Raw genomic sequence first — 19,029 nt, 5'->3', positions numbered from 1 at the left:
CCTGTGCGGGGAAATTGAGTATTTGGCGGAAAAGGAGCCAAACAGTACCGACATTTTGAAGAGCAACATGTTGGATACATATTATCCAAATCGAAGCAGTCACCTCGAGAATGTTTGTCTGTATGAGGTTCTGCAAAATTACATATTCAAGAGGAACATCAAAGAAGATACTGAGAAAGGAGTGTATGCTGTAATAGGAAGTGAGGGATGTCTGGTCAAGCAAAGAAAATGCCACTTGATAAACCATCGAAAATTGAGTGGCGAATCTCCTGAAAAAAAGGAGTTTTTCTATTTAGCACTTTTGCAACTTTTTAAGCCTTGGCGTGCAGAAGAGGAACTGCTTGGAGATTTCCTTTGTTACGAAGACTCATTCAATGCTGCCAAGGAGACCATAGAATGTCCTGCTTTTCCCAAATATGTAGAAATGTTGAATGTGGAAATTGAGCAGGAAGCAACGATTGCAGCCGAGATTGCCAGAGACAGTTCTCAGGACAGTCAGAGTTCTGCTTCATTGAGTCAGGATCCACTAGGAGGACCTCTTATCGAAAATGAAGCTGCCACTGCTATGAATGAAGTGGAAAGAGCCATGGCACATGCTCAGGAGGATGCGGTTAACTTACAAGAGTTGGAAAGACAACTCAATGTTGAGCAGAGGAAAATATATGACGAACTTACCATGCAAATTGATCATGGATTAAGTCATGACAAGAAAGAGTGCTCATGTACGTCGTTGAAGCCTGTCCGACTGTACGTGAGTGGAGAAGCGGGAACTGGAAAAAGTTTCCTTATTAAAGCAATTTCATGTTATTTGCAGGAAAGGACAGAGTCATCGCTGTCTTGTGTTGTCACCGCTCCAACTGGACTGGCAGCACATAACATTAAAGGGATTACTTTACATCGTTTACTGATGCTGCCAGTGGAGCATGACAACAAATTAGAATATCACAAGCTATCTGGAGATGCTTGTTTTGAAGTTTCAAGAGTCTTGAGGAAAATGAAACTTCTTATCATTGACGAAGTAAGCATGGTTTCCAATGTCATGCTTGCCTTTGTGCATTTGAGAATGCAAGAAGTTCTCAAAACAGAGTATGATGTGTTATTTGGTGGCAAACACATCATTGTTTTCGGAGATCTTCTGCAGCTGACACCAGTGAAAGGGCAACCTGTGTTCAAAATGCTCACGCATGAAGATACCAGGAAGTGCTTAGGGAGTATTGGCAACGTCAATATATGGTTAAACTTCAATTATGCTGAACTGCATGAAAATATGCGTCAGGCAAAGGATGAAGTTTACAAGACTATTCTACAAGATGTTAGAATTGGAAAAGTGACCGAGCATGGGAAAGAAGCTTTACATGCACGATTACTGACAAATTTATATCCAGACGAAGATGTTGTGCCTGAGAATATTTTTCAGAAAGTTACTGAGAAAAAATCTGGAATATGTTTGATGCCAACTCTTGCAGAATGTGCCAAATTCAACAACAAAATGTTGCATTTAGAAAAGCAAGAGATTGTGAAATTGGAAGCTATTGACAGAGTAGAGCATATGGGATCAACAATTATTTTGTCTGAGAATCTGAAAACAAAATTGGATTCATTAGAGAAGAGTATATCTAAAACTGCGGGTTTTGAAAAGACTCTGAATGTGTGCTTGAACTGCCGTATAATTTTAAGAAGGAATTTACATGTTGAAAGAGGTCTGGTAAATGGATCAATGGGTAATGTTGTTGATTTTGTGAAATACAGAAATAGAGATGGAATTGAATTTTTAAAAATTAAATTTGATGGCATTGAGGAAGTACAGCTAATTGCTCGTTGTTCTGCTAGATTTTTGCTTGTAAAAGACTTATATGTTCGTCGTAAGCAGTTTCCTGTTTGCTTGGCATATGCGGTGACAATCCATAAATCGCAAGGTTTAAGTGTAGACTGTGCATTGGTGAATATTGGCAGTTCTGTGTTCAAGGAGGGTATGGCATATGTGGCATTGTCACGAGTTAGGACTTTATCGGGATTGTACTTGATTGAGTGTGATGTCACAAACATTTGTGCGGATCTAGATTGTGTTAAGGAATACAATAGGTTGAGAAGAGAGTATGCGCCACATTTGCCTCAGTATCCTTTGTTTGAGAAACGTGTGGTAGGCCGGAAACGAAGAAATGTGACCAATACTGGGGAGGTTGTAGCAAAAAGACGAAAAGTCGATGAACCTGAAATTATAAGCAGAAACAAAAAGGATTCTGTTGAAGATGTTGTTGGTTTTCAATTTGAAAACAGTTCTGGTGTCAACTGCTATGCTAATGTAGTGGTTAATGTTTTGTTTTCTCTAGAAAATGTAAAAGAAGAGATTGTGGTCAATTCTGATCAAAGATTTTGCAGTTTGTTAAATTCTGTGTTAGAGAAATGTAGCACTGATAGAACAAACATAGAAAGTGTGTCTGAAATTCGAAATCTGTTAGACAGATGTTCAGGCCAAACACAATTCTCTCAAAATAGTCAGCAAGATTGTCAGGAGTTTTTAATGTATATGCTTGATGTATTGCATGATGAAGGTGTAGATGTAGATCACCTGTTTGGGCTTTCTTATCAATGGCAGCATGACTGCGAGAACTGTAGGGTATCAAGTACTACTAGTGTAGACTCAGAAAGATTTATATATTTAACTTTGCCAGACAGTAAATCAGTCTCTTTTAATAAGCTAGTAAAAGCAGCTGATCACAATATGGAGTGTAGGCAATGTAAATCTGAAATGATGTCCACATTATTTATACGAACATATGGCCAGTATGTCATTTTAATGTTCCAACGATGTAGGCCTGATGGAACAAAATTGACAACTTTAATTAAAAATTTTGTGGCTTCACAGTTGTCAATATCAGGAAGGACTTTTGTAACTGTAGCAATTATATATCATGATGGTCCTTCAATAACATCAGGACATTATACAGCTTATTTAAAGTGTAGAAAGGGCTGGTCATTCTGCAATGATTCTGTTTTAATTTTCAAAAAAAAATTGCCATATGACCTTAAAAACTCTTACCTGGTGTTTTTAAAATGTCATTTGAGATGTCATCAGTGATGTCATCAGTGATGTCACTGACCATGTCATGAATGATGTAATATGTGACATCATCAGCAGTGGATTGCGGGTGCGCGATATATAGTTAGTGCAACTAACTATATATGGAATTTCAATGGTTTTGTGTGAGTAAAATAAGGTTTTTTAAATGCTAATTCCTAACTATATATGGTCTATAACCTATGGTTTTTTCAGTGAATTTTCAAGGTTTTGTAAATGCTAATTCCTAACTATATATAATCTATAACCTATGGTTTTTTCAGTGAATATATATATATATATATACAGATACATATATAAATGCATATGCATATATTTGCATATATATATATGTGTATATGTGTGCGTGTAGAGAGAGGTAGAGGTGTAGAGGTGTAGAGGTAGAGGTGTAGAGGTGTAGAGGTAGAGAGGTAGAGGTAGAGAGGTAGAGGTAGAGACTAGTAGAGAGAGAAGTAGAGAGAAGTAGAGAGAGGTAGAGAGTAGAGAGTGAGTAATAGAGAGTAGAGAGTGAGTAGTAGAGAGCAGTAGAGAGAGTAGCAGAGAGTGAGTAGTAGAGAGTAGTAGAGTGAATAGTAGAGTGAGTAGTAGAGAGTGAGTAGTAGAGAGTAGTAAAGAGTAAGTAGTAGAGTGAGTAGTAGAGAGCAGTAGAGAGTGAGTAGTAGAGAGTAGTAAAGAGTGAGTAGTATTAGAAAGTGGGCAGTAGAGAGTGAGTAGTAGAGAGGGAGTAGTAGAGAGGGAGTAGTAGAGAGTGAGTAGCAGAGAGAGAGAATAGTAGAGAGTAGTAGAGAGTGAGTAGTAGAGTGAGTAGTAGAGTGAGTAGTAGAGAGAGAGTAGTAGAGAGTGAGTAGTAGAGAGTGAGAAGTAGAGAGTGAGTAGTAGAGAGTAGTAGAGTGAGTAGTAAAGAGTGAGTAGTAGAGAGAGAGTAGTAGAGAGTGACTAGTTGAGAGTAGTAGATAGTGAGTAGTAGGGAGCGAGTAGTAGAGAGAGAGTAGTAGAGAGTAGTAGAGTAGTAGAGAATGAGTAGTAGAGAGTGAGTATTAGAGAGTAGTGGAGTAGTAGAGAGTGAGTAGTAGAGAGTAGTGAAGAATATTCCAAAGTTTGGCACAGCACCACTTGCACAACAAGTCCAATCAAATCATATCACTTAGAGTCCTTATTGAAGCGCTGAATCTTGGTGTATATTCAAATGCTCTTATTTTCCTTAAGTTTATGTACCACAGCCAGCCAACGCGTTTCGTTCTGTACAACAGAACTTCTTCAGGGCGTTCTTATTTCCTTCAAGTTATGTCGGTATCCTGTTGTCATATAACTAGATATTTCTTCCAAATGTTAGACGAGTCGTAAGTACATTCTTATTCAAAGTGACTAGGTATCAATTTTACCCACACAAGTCGGGCAGACTTGAGTAATTTATAGCATCCTCAAAGTCAGTCTTTCAAAAATTCCAAAGTATAGGATATTATAATCCAAATCCAAATGTTTCTCAAGAAAAGTCATTTTCAATCGTTCGGAATATCGGCGTTTGGGCAGATATGACCCACGGACACGGTTTATGACTGGGAACGCCCCCAGCAACACCCATTGCACGCCCCTTTAACGCAGGACACAGCGTTAAAGGGACTGATATTTATCAGGCAGGATTACGCCACAAAAAGTGGCTTAGTCCTGCCTGATAAATATCACTCAGTCTTCTGCGCCACCGGAACGTCACAAAAAGTGACGTTCCGGAGGCGCAAGGGGCTCGTAAATAAGGCCCCATTGGTTTCACACTCGTTATAGTTAGGAATTAGCATTTAAAAAACCTTTGAAATTCACTGAAAAACCCATAGGTTTCACACCAGTTATAGTTAGCTGGACATTTTACTCATACAAAACCATTGAAATTCCCCCGTTATAGTTAGTTGTACTCACTATAACTCGCGCGCCCGCAATCCACTGCTGATGATGTCACATATTACAACATTCATGACATGGTCAGTGACATCACTGATGACATCACTGATGACATCTCAAATGACATCACTGATGACATCATCCATGTGACAATCAAATACACCTCATCACACACTAGTATAATCTTTCGTCACTCACTGTAAAATAGAAAGTGCCATATTTGAAACCATTGACACACCAATAGAAATTTCTAAACACCCCCTCAGTTATTCATAGAACTATACACACATCTAATCACTTACCTATAGATCCAGTGTTATATGCAGTGAATAATCAACTGGATACATAACATCATTGTTTACAATTGCTCGAATGTGCTGTAGAATCCTGACATACACCTGTAGCTTTGTTCTTCCCACGTATCTCAGTCCGTGAATGTCAGGATATAAACAGCAAATTCTGTTTTGCAATTGTAGTTGCCTTTGATCTTAATTGGTTTTGCATTAAACGGAGTCTTGTAACTAGTGGTATTAACACCAAATTTACAGGCTCTACATCTCGAGCACTTAAAAAATCCTTGTCTCGGCTGTAAACATGTTTTACTTGAGTGCACCTCAGGACTGCTTTTTACCAATTGAGTCCTCATAGATATACCTCTCCTGAATGTAATAGTCGGACTAACTGGCAGATCTGGTGCTAGCACTGCATCCGTGAGGATTATGGGCCAATTACATATAAGGATAGTTTGAATTGTCCTTTCTTGTTGGTTATACGTTAGAATTACCCTGGGTGCAGTGTTTTCCTGTTCTTTCTCCTGCTTTCTCTCATCTTTTGATTCTAGGAGCATGTCCCTATTTCTCAATTTGACTTTGGCCTGGGCATCTCTGAGAACTGACTCACTGTAGCCTCTTTGTTTGAATCTATTTACGGCCTCTTGTGTACATTTTTCTAGTTTGTGCTCATCATTACAAATTCTTTTGATTCTGAGAAGTACTCCAAATGGGATACTTCTCACCAGATGTTTTGGATGCTTGCTGGAGGCATGGAGTGTGGAGTTTCCAGCTGTCACTTTCCTGTGTAGTGTAGTGACTATCTTTTCATTTCTGACTACTAACTCTACATCTAGAAACTCAATCTTCTCTGTGTTGCGGTTCGATGTGAATTTAAGATTAACAGAGTTGTCATTGATGTTGTTAATAAACCTTTTGGCATTCTCCTCACTTCCCTGCCACACCATAAAAACATCATTGATATACCTGTACCAGTATTTGACATGCTGATTGTACATTTCTGAATGGGTGCCCCTAAGAACCTGCTCCTCCCATGAGCCAACCATCAAACAGGCATAGTTGGGAGAGAAGCAGGCTCTCATTGCAACTCCCCGCAATTGTCTATACACATCTGTGTTGAACAGAAAGAAATTATTGTTGAGACACCACGATATGCAATCCATTAACATGGCATTATGTTTATAGCATTCAACTGGTCTAGTGTTAAGGAAATATTTAATAGCCTGGAGTTCTGTATAATGTTCAATACATGTATATAAAGAGTCGATGTCTAGAGTCCTTTCTCCCATTTGATATTTTTGATTTTATTGAGGAAATCCCCAGTATCTCTCACAAATGTTGGTAAGTCCTTGACCAAACCCTGAAGGAAATACTCCACGCCCATGCTGTTGATTGCTGAAATTATTCGGCGTTCTGGGATGGGATAAATGTTCTTGTGTATATTAGGTATAAAGTATATTATTGGAATGACCGGATGTTCCACCCTAATATTTTTGAATTCCTCCAGTGGAATCATCCCTTCTCTTTTGAATTGGTGTAACTTTTTTTCAAGGGAATCTTTGGCTTTATTGTATTCTTTCCAGTTGCTTTTGGCATAGCAGGTATCATCCTTTAATTGTCTCTCTACTTCCGTAATGTACTGAATCTTTGGCCAGATTATGATGTTGCCACCTTTGTCACTTTTTGTAATGACCACTTCATGGTTTTTGCTAAGTTTTTCCATTAGTTCACGATATTTACATTCATTGTAATTCTTTTTACGCCTTCTGTTGTTGACTTAGTGATTTAATTTTTTTATTTCTTCTGTCACTGTTTCATGAAATATGTCTATAGCATCCTTTGGTACAGATGGTATGAATGTGGATTTAGGCTTGAAGGGGCTGCTCCCAGACACTTGCTGTATGATATCCATGTTGCGCAAATGTTCTTGTGTGGATTTTGTCATTGTCAGGTCCTCAGTATTAGATTCCGCGGCAATCCGCGGTTCATGTGTGACTCGCAGTAAGGGAATATCTAATACTTGCAACCTTATTGTGTCACTGGGATTTGTGGCCTTCATTGTTGGATTTTCTTTAAGGCCATTCTTTATTGTGAAGAACTTTCTCAGCTTTAATTTTCGGATGTACCTGAAAATGTCGATCCTGGTTTGTACATAATTGAATTCATTAGGTGGGCAGTATGACCAGGCTTAGAAGTCTTTTTTCTGCATATGTTAGTACTATTGATGATAGATTTACAATAGTTTTGTCATCCAGGTTTTCTACTTGCGCCAATAGTTTCTTTTTGATTTTGGTTTTTGACTTTTTACGTTGCTCTCTCCTTTTGGCATTCCGACATTTTCTGATGCTTGACCTTGTTTCCGAGGTCTTAGTGGTTTGCGCCAGTCCTTCGCTAAAAAATCCACCTCCTCTCCCAAGCTGAGGCGTCTTTCTTCTGTACCAGTTGTGTTTCTATTGCTATCTTCTGAGCCCATGTCACTGCTCAAAGAAGCAGCGTCTGAAACTGACAGTGTGTCTTTAGATGTACCTGCTGCCTGTTGTCATCTAGTTTCTGTATCTTTTGCCTTTTTCGCATTGTGTTTTTGTTTTTTAGCATTAGCATATTTCCGGGCAAATGTGTAAATCCTGCTCTATTCATAATCTGCCAAGTCACGGGCGAATTTATATGCTTTCCGTGTTTTAATTTTTTCTCATTGTTTTTTAAGGCGCGCTTGAATTTCTTGTCTGGTTTTCGCTATGTAATAATTTGATTCTAATTTTTTCAGTTCCTCATTGATGTTATCAATATCTTTAACAAGATCTAGTCGGTCTGATTCAGCGTACTTAATAAGGATTCGGACAAGATTCATTGAGGCATCCATATTGCTCAGCCCCCACTCTTTAAGCATGCTTGGATTAGGATTCTCGAAGATTGGCGTCAGAAGGATCCTCAACCCTCGCGGCACTCGCCCAGCCTCCTCATATTTGATAGGGACTTTTTCTCCCACCATTTTGTGACCTCAGACCTCATGCACTTCTCTAATTTCTTCAATAGCTCCCTGGCATTTGAATTGGTTCCACCAGCATTGGTGCTTGTTTGCATACTTGCTCCTGTTGTCGGGACATTTGGTAGATTTTTGAACAGTTCATCAGCAGCTGCCTCCTGCTCCCGAACCATTTCCGCAGACATACTTCGGCTAAATTTAAATGCCGGGTCTTGTGAATCAGACCTCCGGTGTTTTCGTTTCCAAGCGCCACACCTCTCCACCTATGCAGTTCCCGATGTGGTACTCACCGCTTCCGAAATCGTTGCTGGTGGGTCCTCCGAAACTAACCTTCTCCGTCTCCATATGCAGTACTCCCGTCGGCTGCACTAGGGGGTTGCTGCCAGTAATCCCTTCCTGGTCTTCTCGTGTGTTTTGGTTGCGGGCAGCTTCCTGCTTCCTGGAGAGGCGGTCCGTTGGCGGAATCAACCTGTATCCCGTAATCAACTTTGAACGATAAGAGGACTCCCTCCTGTTCCTAGTCGGAAAGAGAGTCACGGACCCAATCTGCGTTGCAGAAACAGTTTATTAACACATAAGCTGTATGACGCGTTTCGGGCAGTGAAATACCCTTGATCACATAGCGAAAGCGTGATCCACCTTCAGTTTTTCTCTTTCCATTGTGGTATACGCCCATAATTGAAACAAATAAAATACTACCGTGAAATTTTACAAAACAGTCTGTCTTCTAACATCTTCTAACATCTGCTGATTTAGCCACCAGAACCATTCTACACGTACTGGCTGCCACATTTGTAAGTACTGAACAAATGTATATTAGTCTCCGACCTTTTCTGTAATGAGAGCTACTTCTGATTAGTGAAAATCATTGTGAGCTATTGAAGACCATGTAACTTGGACATTGTTACCAGACACCCACTCGCCCAGCTTCAATGACTTTAAACCTAATGTCCATGAAGCTTGATACTATAGTGTGAACAAAATACTGTGACTAGGGGTACTATGCTAGGGCAGCCTTGTGTGCTAGTGAGTGCATTGTCTGCGGGATGTATGAACATGTATGTGAATAAATTAGATATTTGTGTATGGGTGACTGAGAGCCTGTGTTGTATGTACTTGGCACTGTTACATGTACAACACAAAGATACAAAAAAAAATGTAATGGGAGCCAATTAATGTGCAGAAAAATGTTCTGCAGAAATGTTCATAATTAGGAAACATTTTCTGCACTTGATGGAACATTTTTCTGCACGCTCCGATTTAAAATAAATGGCTGTATTTTTCAGTTATAAATACAGCGGGTCTACCAGCCACTGGGAGCAAGATGCCTGCTGTGTGTAAATGTGACACTTGGAAATGGTAGAAAATTCAACTGAAGAGTTAACTTTATGTTGTATATGTATTATGTTAAACTCATCATTTTAATTTTCTCTCGTGTCAAAGTTTCTTTACAAGTAGCATGTTACTCCCAATGGCCTATAGCGATGGTGCCATATTTATAACAGGAAAATACAGCCATTCGTTTACATGTGAGGAATTAAAAGTGAAGAAACATGCTTCATAAAACTATAGAACTTAATTTGCTTAATTTAAAGTAGAGAAAAACATTAAGACAATGTTTATTATAAACATTTTTCTTCACTTTTTAAATTTCTCCCTTTTAAAGAGAAAGGACTGAATTTTTCAGTTAGAAATATAGCACTGTGTCTACCAGCCACTGAGAGCAAGGTATCTGCTGTTTGTAAATGGGACACTTTGAAAAAGGTCATAATTAATCATTAAGATAACTTCATTTTAATTTTCTCTCATGTAAAAGCATTCAGACTTATCATTTTGTTATCATGCTCCAATATTGAGTCCAGAACTTTTATTTAAGAGTTAAATACCTCAGTGCTTGAGTTCTGAACTTCTGTGACCCATGGGTCATAAATCAGACTGAGCACTGCTCATTATCAGCTTCTGCTATCTGCAGCCTGGTAATAATGTCAAATAAAAAATGCCTTTCCTTAACTTTAAAAGGTAAACACAACACTAATTTATTGCAGTTTTTAGTTAAAAATTAACTCAATGCCGGGAGCTACTCTGAAGGTTACTGGGAATTACCGGTAGCTCTCAATCCACTTGATGAAGACACCTATAGTTTGTCTCTTTAAAAAACAAATAATTTCTGGAAATTTGTTATGGTGCCTGATGCAGTAAAGTCTACTCCGGTATCCAATGTAGTGCCCGAGAGCCTCAAAGATCAATATTAGCTTCACGTTCAGTACCACTTCACTTGTTACCAAGCTGTCAGGGAATTTCTATCCGGCGCAAGCAGCAGCAGAATTTGTGTAAAGCAAAGTCTCAAATCTGAGAGCTGTGATGAAGCGCAATAAGAAAGGTGTTTCCAAACGAAGAAGGCTGCAGTCTTATGTGGTCCAATCACAGTTGTGGAGGGATGACTCTCATTACATTGTCCAATCACAGCCGCTATGGGGCGTCAGAATGACACTGATGACACAAATGATGCGTAGAGCCTGCAGAAAACGCATGCTGGGGCACCGGAATGAGAAGAGTCATGGGTTGGAGCGTGAAGCCGATCGCTGATGTAAGTTCTGCCATGGAGCAGTAGGCGGGAGCCAACAATAGCGGGTCAGTAAATGCAAGCAAGGTAATCCATTGTGCTGTGCATGCGTGGGTTCAGATCCCATCCTCATTAGCAATGTGAAGCCTTTCTTGCATAATCAGAGGAGAATATTAGGTTTAAATGAGGTTCATTTCAGTAAGGATTCCAGTGAAGACCTCATCCATCTCCTCGGTCCAACTGCAACCGTCTTTGTCACCTCACATTCCAGAAGTCCATGGCACATTATGTTACACATTACTAGGCTATGTTTACATGCTAGATACCACACAAACTACTAATTCAGACTTATGTAATCATCTACTTTGATATATTTAATATCATCTAATTACAAGAAACATGGCATTAAGATTTCTTGATTTGAGTATTTAATATAAATGCTTAACAGTCTTACCAGTAGTGGAGAATTGACCTTTAGCCACTGTAATCTGTTTGAGGATAAATAGTGATGTGACTGAAGGGCTGTAGAACTGAGCATCAGTTGGGAGTGTGGTAAATGTGTGATTTAATCATCTCCCCACATTTCAAGATTCACCTTGTGTCCATGATAAATGCCTTCTTTGTCAATAGATCCAAAGGCCCTTGAAACACATTATCATCATATGACCCTTCATGAAGTCATTCTCTAGTCCATAACAGTTATAGTCCAATAACAAATGTGTGAATCCAGATACGAGCTTTACTTGAAGAAAAAACCCAAGAGATAAAAATTATGGCTGAAGAGATATGATACATATGAATTCTGAATGACATGAACTTCAAAAAAGGTCAGACACAGTCAGAACCAACCGAATGGCACAACATCTAGGAACACAGGCCCAGGGAAGTGAATGTATTATAATATTCAAAGCGAAAATTAAACAGTAAGCACTGTGATGGTTTGAGTTCTTTACACACTTCCTTCATATAGCCATAGCAGGTGGTTTACAATGGAGGCAAACTTAGAAGAAAAACACTATATTTGAATGGGAAGTCTTGGATAATTGCCATTGCTCTTGTGGAAATAGCAACTCAGTGATTATTGCATCCACTCAGAGATATCTTTTTCACTATGCGGTCATAGGTTTGAATGCTGGTGAGCCTGCTCAGCCTTTCATATTTATGAGGTCTATGAAATTAATACCATTTAGTTGGGTAGCAACAAACATCCATTATCTGTCAGTAGTGCCAAGAGGCCTCCTTGGGGCTGAAGTGAACGTTTGGGGTGAATGTGCGCTCTACTTATATTCCTGTTATGTAATATCCAGCTGCTTATCCAGTTCCACATGCTGACACAAAAGACCTGCTAAGACACAGCCACATGTGGGAAAGCCTGGGCTAGTGCTTTACTGAATACTGGCTCCTGGCAGATGAGGAGCTGCTTACAAAGCCATGGGCATTGAAGGGTTTAATTGGCTGGACCTTCTCAACAGTGTCACCTCAAAGTAAGATACATACTGCCCACAGTTCATGTATTGTACTGCATCTGAACTATGAAAAGAGGATCTGTGAACTAGCCCTGAGAGGTATTACCAGGGAGTAGGACTCTGCTTGTTGGTGTTCCCCCCTTATGGTCATGACGAGAGCTGGGAACTGGTGAAGCCATATTTCTGGAAACTGGGTGAAGCCATATTTCTGGAGACTGCCATGCAAGAATATGCCTGTACTTCATGTTGTGGAGAGGAGCAGACCCCTAAACATAAGAAGTGGTCTTATTGAGGGAGTCAACCTCCCAAGAGCCACAAGACTGTTGAGTCAGACTCAGAACGTACCCAACAGCTTCTCCGTGACCGAAGGGGCAGGATTTACAGAGAAGCATTTTAGCAACAGCATTCAAGTGTGGAAGAAGTTCATCATTCATAACTTACCTAGTACCACCCCTGAGTTTGTGGAGGCTTTCGTCTTCATCCTCAGCCTTAGGGTAAAGTTGCATTGACTTCATCTGATCATCCTGATTATGGAGCAGATTATAATATTTCTATAGTCTAAAGTTAATCAGCTATTACTGATTAAACTTTCAATTGGACTCCTCCATTAATCCTATTTTCCTATACCTAAAAAGTCATTTGGTGAAGTCAGTGTGTTTACCGAATATGTTGGAGTTTGGCTAGGTATGTCAGACCTGGAAAAAGTCATAGAAATGTTACCAGAGTTGAATAATCTAATCAATCTAACTGTTCTGCAGTCGACCTATAAATTAGCGCTTAAAGCACCGCACACTGTGCACTGCTGCAACTACTGAGGGAAAGGTGTTAATCCTAAATAGCTGTTATATACAGGCTTGTCTTCAGCCACTGTGGGACTTCATGCACATCTGGCATCTACACTCTAACGTTGTTCTCAAACAATTCAAAACAAAGCAATAATCTTTGATGCAAAAAAAGGAGTGCAATGGATATGCCAATCTAGTAGCTGAATTGCACATCTCTGCTTTCCTGCTTGAACTAATTGTGTGATCTTAGGCAAATATTTTATTTCACAGAGCCTCCTTTTTCTTTATTATTATATATTAGCACACCTTGAAATACATGAGTTCAGGAAGTGTACAGTACAAAAACCATTTGTATTTATACCTATGGCTTCCGGTTTTCAGTTTCAACTAATATCACTGTTAAGAACCCACCTGGCGAGACAAATGCATTTTCGGTTAAAACCTAAAAGTACTGAAAGTGTCCTCTAGATGGCAGTGGAGTTACACCTCGAGATGACAAAACTTGCCATCAGCAGTAGTGTGTGGCAGTTGCAACAACTTTCACTGAAGTGTGCGCTCGTGTGCACATGAAATTATTGAAATTTCTTCTCCAATTCAAAAATTATCGAGTCATAGTTTTGTTATTCGAACATTTCTGATTTATTTTTCGTTATCTCTTGTTATTTCTCTTATTTCAATCATAAGAATATTTCATTTGTTCACCAAATGGTCAAAATCTGTACATTATTCGCGTTGCCCAATGCATTTCGGGTCTGAGAACAGGACCCTTCGTCAGGGGCCTGAAAATGAAATAATACAGGACCTTAGTGTTCACTATCGTACACACTATACATAACAAATTAAAAGGTGAAACATTTTTAAACTTCATTACACATTTAAATAAAATACATTCATCCGCTGTAAACTAACTTCAGGGTTGTTTTAACTAATATCAAAAAGACGAAAACGAATATTAAATGACTGCGTATTGTCTGTTAAGCGAAACCAATCAATGGTGAGAAATGTTAGGCGGTATGGCAATGAACCAAGGGGACTGGTCAATGGGAAAACATATCGTGAAAAGGTAACAGGAAGCTGAGGTGAGCCCGTGTCAATAGCGGCTAAATTATATTCAGTGCATCAAGAGCAGTCAAAACTGTGAAACATCTATAGCGAATGGTTACGCACGGGGTAGTTACTTACAATTCAAGATAATGACAGGAGTCGTGAAGAGTAATCCGGTTTACGCGGCGTTTGTCGGCAGTTATCGCATGCTTAAAATTTAAAGGCGTGTCTGTAAAGGTCATGTGACATGGGTACTGAGGCTTCAATGGAAGTCGATAAAAGACTTTCCGTTTATGGAGATTTTACCAGCGGAAGCTAAAGTCAATCTTAAAAGTGGGTAAATGTGTCCATGAAGTCAAGGGTAATGCGTGCTAGTGACTAATGAAATTAAATTAAAAGGAGAAAGTGGCGAACTTGTAGACTATACGAGTTGATGTATAATGGGTTGAAGTAATATGTTACCTGAAGTTGAAGAAAACTGCCAGAGTTCTAAAAATAGAAAAGGGACAATAACAGTCTATAGGGATATTCATATAGGTGGTTACGTGATGCTGACAATACGAGTTTGCAGTCTGATAGAAATACATATGATAATGATAAACAATAAATTGATGTGATATTAATAATAATATATATACGCAAGTGTGTTTAACGAGTTCACAGCATACATATGCTCAAAATCAAAGTTCCATAAGTCAAGTGAATAATTTCAGGGAAGTAGAATAGTTCTCATTTGATGCTGATTCATAAGAAGCACGAGTATTCAATGCGATCGTTCATCCCGATAGGTTGTAGAGAGTTCAGTTTTTTTATCCAGAAAAATTCTGCTTTGAGTCTCTGTTTAGTGGGGTCCATGTCGTTGCGTGACCTTTACAGACACGCCTTTAAATTTTAAGCATGCGATAACTGCCGACAAACGCCGCGTAAACCGGATTACTCTTCACGACTCCTGTCATTATCTTGAATTGTAAGTAACTACCCCGTGCGTAACCATTCGCTATAGATGTTTCACAGTTTTGACTGCTCTTGATGCACTGAATATAATTTAGCCGCTATTGACACGGGCTCACCTCAGCTTCCTGTTACCTTTTCACGATATGTTTTCCCATTGACCAGTCCCCTTGGTTCATTGCCATACCGCCTAACATTTCTCACCATTGATTGGTTTCGCTTAACAGACAATACGCAGTCATTTAATATTCGTTTTCGTCTTTTTGATATTAGTTAAAACAACCCTGAAGTTAGTTTACAGCGGATGAATGTATTTTATTTAAATGTGTAATGAAGTTTAAAAATGTTTCACCTTTTAATTTGTTATGTATAGTGTGTACGATAGTGAACACTAAGGTCCTGTATTATTTCATTTTCAGGCCCCTGACGAAGGGTCCTGTTCTCAGACCCGAAATGCATTGGGCAACGCGAATAATGTACAGATTTTGACCATTTGGTGAACAAATGAAATATTCTTATGATTGAAATAAGAGAAATAACAAGAGATAACGAAAAATAAATCAGAAATGTTCGAATAACAAAACTATGACTCGATAATTTTTGAATTGGAGAAGAAATTTCAATAATTTCATGTGCACACGAGCGCGCACTTCAGTGAAAGTTGTTGCAACTGCCACACACTACTGCTGTTATTTTAAGGCACAATTAGGCATTGTGCGACAAGTGCTGACGCCACCCCAAAGAATCACAAAAGCTACGTAAAAAGTTGGTAAACTAAGAGAGTGCATAGGGATCCACGTGATACTTCTATGAAAACTTGCCATCAAACATAAAAAATAAATATTTACTTGTCTAGAAAAGCCAATGAAGGGATGACTAGTAATAAGAAAAAAATGTTACATGCTTAGATTGATGAACTTGTCATAGAGAATGAGATTGCTGTTGGACTTTGCCCTCTCTGCAGGGTCATTCCCAAACCTTTTGCCTTCTTCAGTCCTGTTTTGCTGAATTAATTTTTGTTAGCCTTGGAGCTCTGTGCACTTTAACACTACAAACCAGTGCTAAGGTGCTAGTCCGCGCTCCTAAACCTGGTAAAATTGGCTTGCACATGATTGCCATAGTTAATTTATGTATACGTACATAGTAAAGTGGTAAACCATATACCCAGGACCTGCAAATTAAATGGTATTAATGGGCCTGCAGCACTTATTGTACCTTCCACTCTGCCATTGAAACCTTTGTGCAGTTTAGGTTTTAAACTGCCAATTTGCCAAGCCTAAAACTCCTCTTTGATACATATAAGTCACTCCTAAATTAGACCCTAAACAGCCTATAGATCAGGGTGCATTGTATGTTAACGGTTAGACATATCGTTTTAAGCTTTACATGTCCTAGCAGGGAAAAACTCCCCAAAAATGTTTTCGCTACTGGGAGGCCTGCCTCTCCTATCGGATAACACTGGGTTACCTTATTACATTTATTAAGTGATAAAGTTTGCTTGTGAACAGGTAGAAATGTCATGTTTGGTGTCTTAGGCATTGTAATTTAAAATCCTCTCTAATAGTAAAGTCAAACTTTAAGTCACAATTCTGAAAATACCACTTTTAGAAAGTTGGCATTGTATTTGCACAACCATGTGGTGCCTGCAGCCTGTTTCCTGTGTAGTTGGCAGTTGGCCTTTGTGTATTTCCCCTAGACAGTCACACAGTAGGGGGACTGGGTGTTGACAGGATGGGGGGGGTGGAAGAGTGTACAACCCCACTTGCACTTTTAAAGCAACTGCCTTATCCCGCACACAAAGAACTTCACACTAGCCTCATTTGCACCCAGACATCTGGGACCAGAGCAGAGATAAAGAACATTCCTGTCCCTTCTCCTGGGGGAGAAACTCTAGAGCTTTCTTCCACTTCAATGCTGGCACCAGGTATCAAATTAGAATCCTCAGACCCACTATTCAGTTTACTTCTGGACCATCGTAGAACTCTCAGAGGACTGCCCTGCTGCTTGAAACTTGCTTTTCTGCTTAAACCCAGGAATTTCAGAGTGACTCCAAGAACTAGTTGGATAGACTCCTGATTGGAGCCTCATGGACATAAAATGCTCCAAACATCTTAAACCCACTCCTGGACTCAGCCTCAGTGATTCCTGACCATCCGAGTAGTCCTCCTCCAGTCCTGGACCCTTGGAAGTGTGCTAAAGGTGCCTAGATAATCCAAACCCAAAACTTGGGACTTGAAAAATGTTCATTCACAAAGTGCCCTGAGGATCAAGAGGAGACCAACCCCTACCTGCTTGCCGATCCTCCCAAGGTGCATCTCCTGTTAGCCTGAGTTTGCGGTAGGTCCTATGACATAGCAAATCCTGTTCAGCGGCTCCTCACAGAAGGTGTATACAGCCTCATAGAGCCGTTGTTGGTTACAGCCTCACGATTCGTCCCAAAGGATATTTTGGACTTCCATAAAAAATACTAAGACCGGATTTAGATACCTTTACTGAGACTTCGTCCAGTGGCTCCCCGAAGACACCTCCTCCTCATACAGCACTGGCTGCCTTGTCCTTTCTAAACTTACCTTCTTATACATTTTCTTCAAAAATTCTTTTAAGTCCAAAGGTAAACAGAGACTGGTCCAATCTCCTTTGTGTATCCGAACCGTGCTGCAGTGTGGATGGCCATAACTTTAGACCAGCGGTCTTCGAACTGTGGGGCGCACCCCACTGGGGGGGGCGCAGCATCCCTTCAGGGGGGGCGCGCACTTCACCCCACCTTCATCTTTTTTTGTTGATTCCAGGCGCGAGTTGAGCCGTGTGTCTCAGCCAGGCTGCTGCAGCTCCAGCTGCCTGGGGCCCGGCTGAGTGTGTCTGGGGTCACAGGTCTTAAAGGCCAGAGGTGCAACAATTTCGGGTGGGGAGCCTAATTCTTCCAGCACACACAGGAATCACAATGTACTCACACTGATCACTATGCACTCAACCCACCGCTCACCCTGGGCTCTGCAGGGGGGAAATGGTCATCAATGATTCAGAGTACCAGCTTCCAGAACTTTTTTGTCAGGTGGTGGTGGTGGGGGGGCTCGACGTTTAAAAGGTTTAGATGGGGGGGCTCGGCCGACAAAAGTTTAAAGACCTCTGCTTTAGACTTTGCCTTGGTCTCACGCGACTAGCTGTTCACGGTTGGCGCTTTGATCTTTTGTAAGCTACTTTTCACTATGAACTTGAAGAATTCATAACTTTGTTTCAACTGATTGGATTTTTGTCGTTTTGGTGTCAATTTATTAAAATGTGCCCTATTTTTCTAAATTGGTGAGGGATTTTTATTGTGTTGTGTTTTCACCTTATTACTGCCTCTAAGTTAAGCATGAATGCTTTTGAGCCAATCTACAAGTGGGTTAAGCAAAGTTTAATTTTGTGACTTTTTGTGGTTCACCCTGAAGAGGATTGTGGCTGTTGCTTGAGAAGGGTTTCACCCTCCTCAACTAGCAACCCAATTTCTCGTAATTACAAACTACTGAAACAATGTATAGATCATTCCAAGGTAGAAAGCGAGAAAAAGGGAGTACATTCTCCGCATGCCAGTTAACAATCATGAAGAGTTCAATAAATCAATAAAAATAATTGAGGGCTAGCTGCTAAAATTGTGAAAAGGGAATATAATATTGTAAAGAGTACCCTGGAAATGAGGTTGACTATGAATTTCATAGCTACTTAGCATGAGTAAATTCAAGTTGTGGTATTGCTATGAATGGGTTATAGCCCTTAATTAGTTTGGCAGCCAAATTCTAGTCCTTAGACATGTATAAATGCTCTAACCTAAAAACTCTTAAATTGTACATCCTAGAAAGTCATAGCCATGGCCAAATTACCAAAATAAACATAAGCATTTCTAGGGGTGACCTGCAGCAGAATAAGTGGTGTGACAAAGAAGAGTTTAGTGGGGTTTTCACTGAAAAAAAGAGTCGGAACTAGCACGAAGGTAAA

General features: G+C 39.8%; 1 protein-coding gene across 2 annotated transcripts in view; it reads left to right on the top strand.

Moving 5' to 3' along the window:
• TBC1D19 (TBC1 domain family member 19) overlaps positions 1–19,029 on the top strand; it is a 1,159,927-nt gene that overhangs the window by 1,129,928 nt on the left and 10,970 nt on the right. The window lies entirely within an intron of this gene.

Source organism: Lissotriton helveticus, chromosome 2_2 (assembly GCF_964261635.1).
Source record: "Lissotriton helveticus chromosome 2_2, aLisHel1.1, whole genome shotgun sequence".
In the NCBI taxonomy this organism is placed as follows: Eukaryota; Metazoa; Chordata; class Amphibia; order Caudata; family Salamandridae; genus Lissotriton; species Lissotriton helveticus.
Note: the sequence above shows the minus strand (reverse complement) of the source record. Positions and strands in the feature narration are given on the sequence as shown.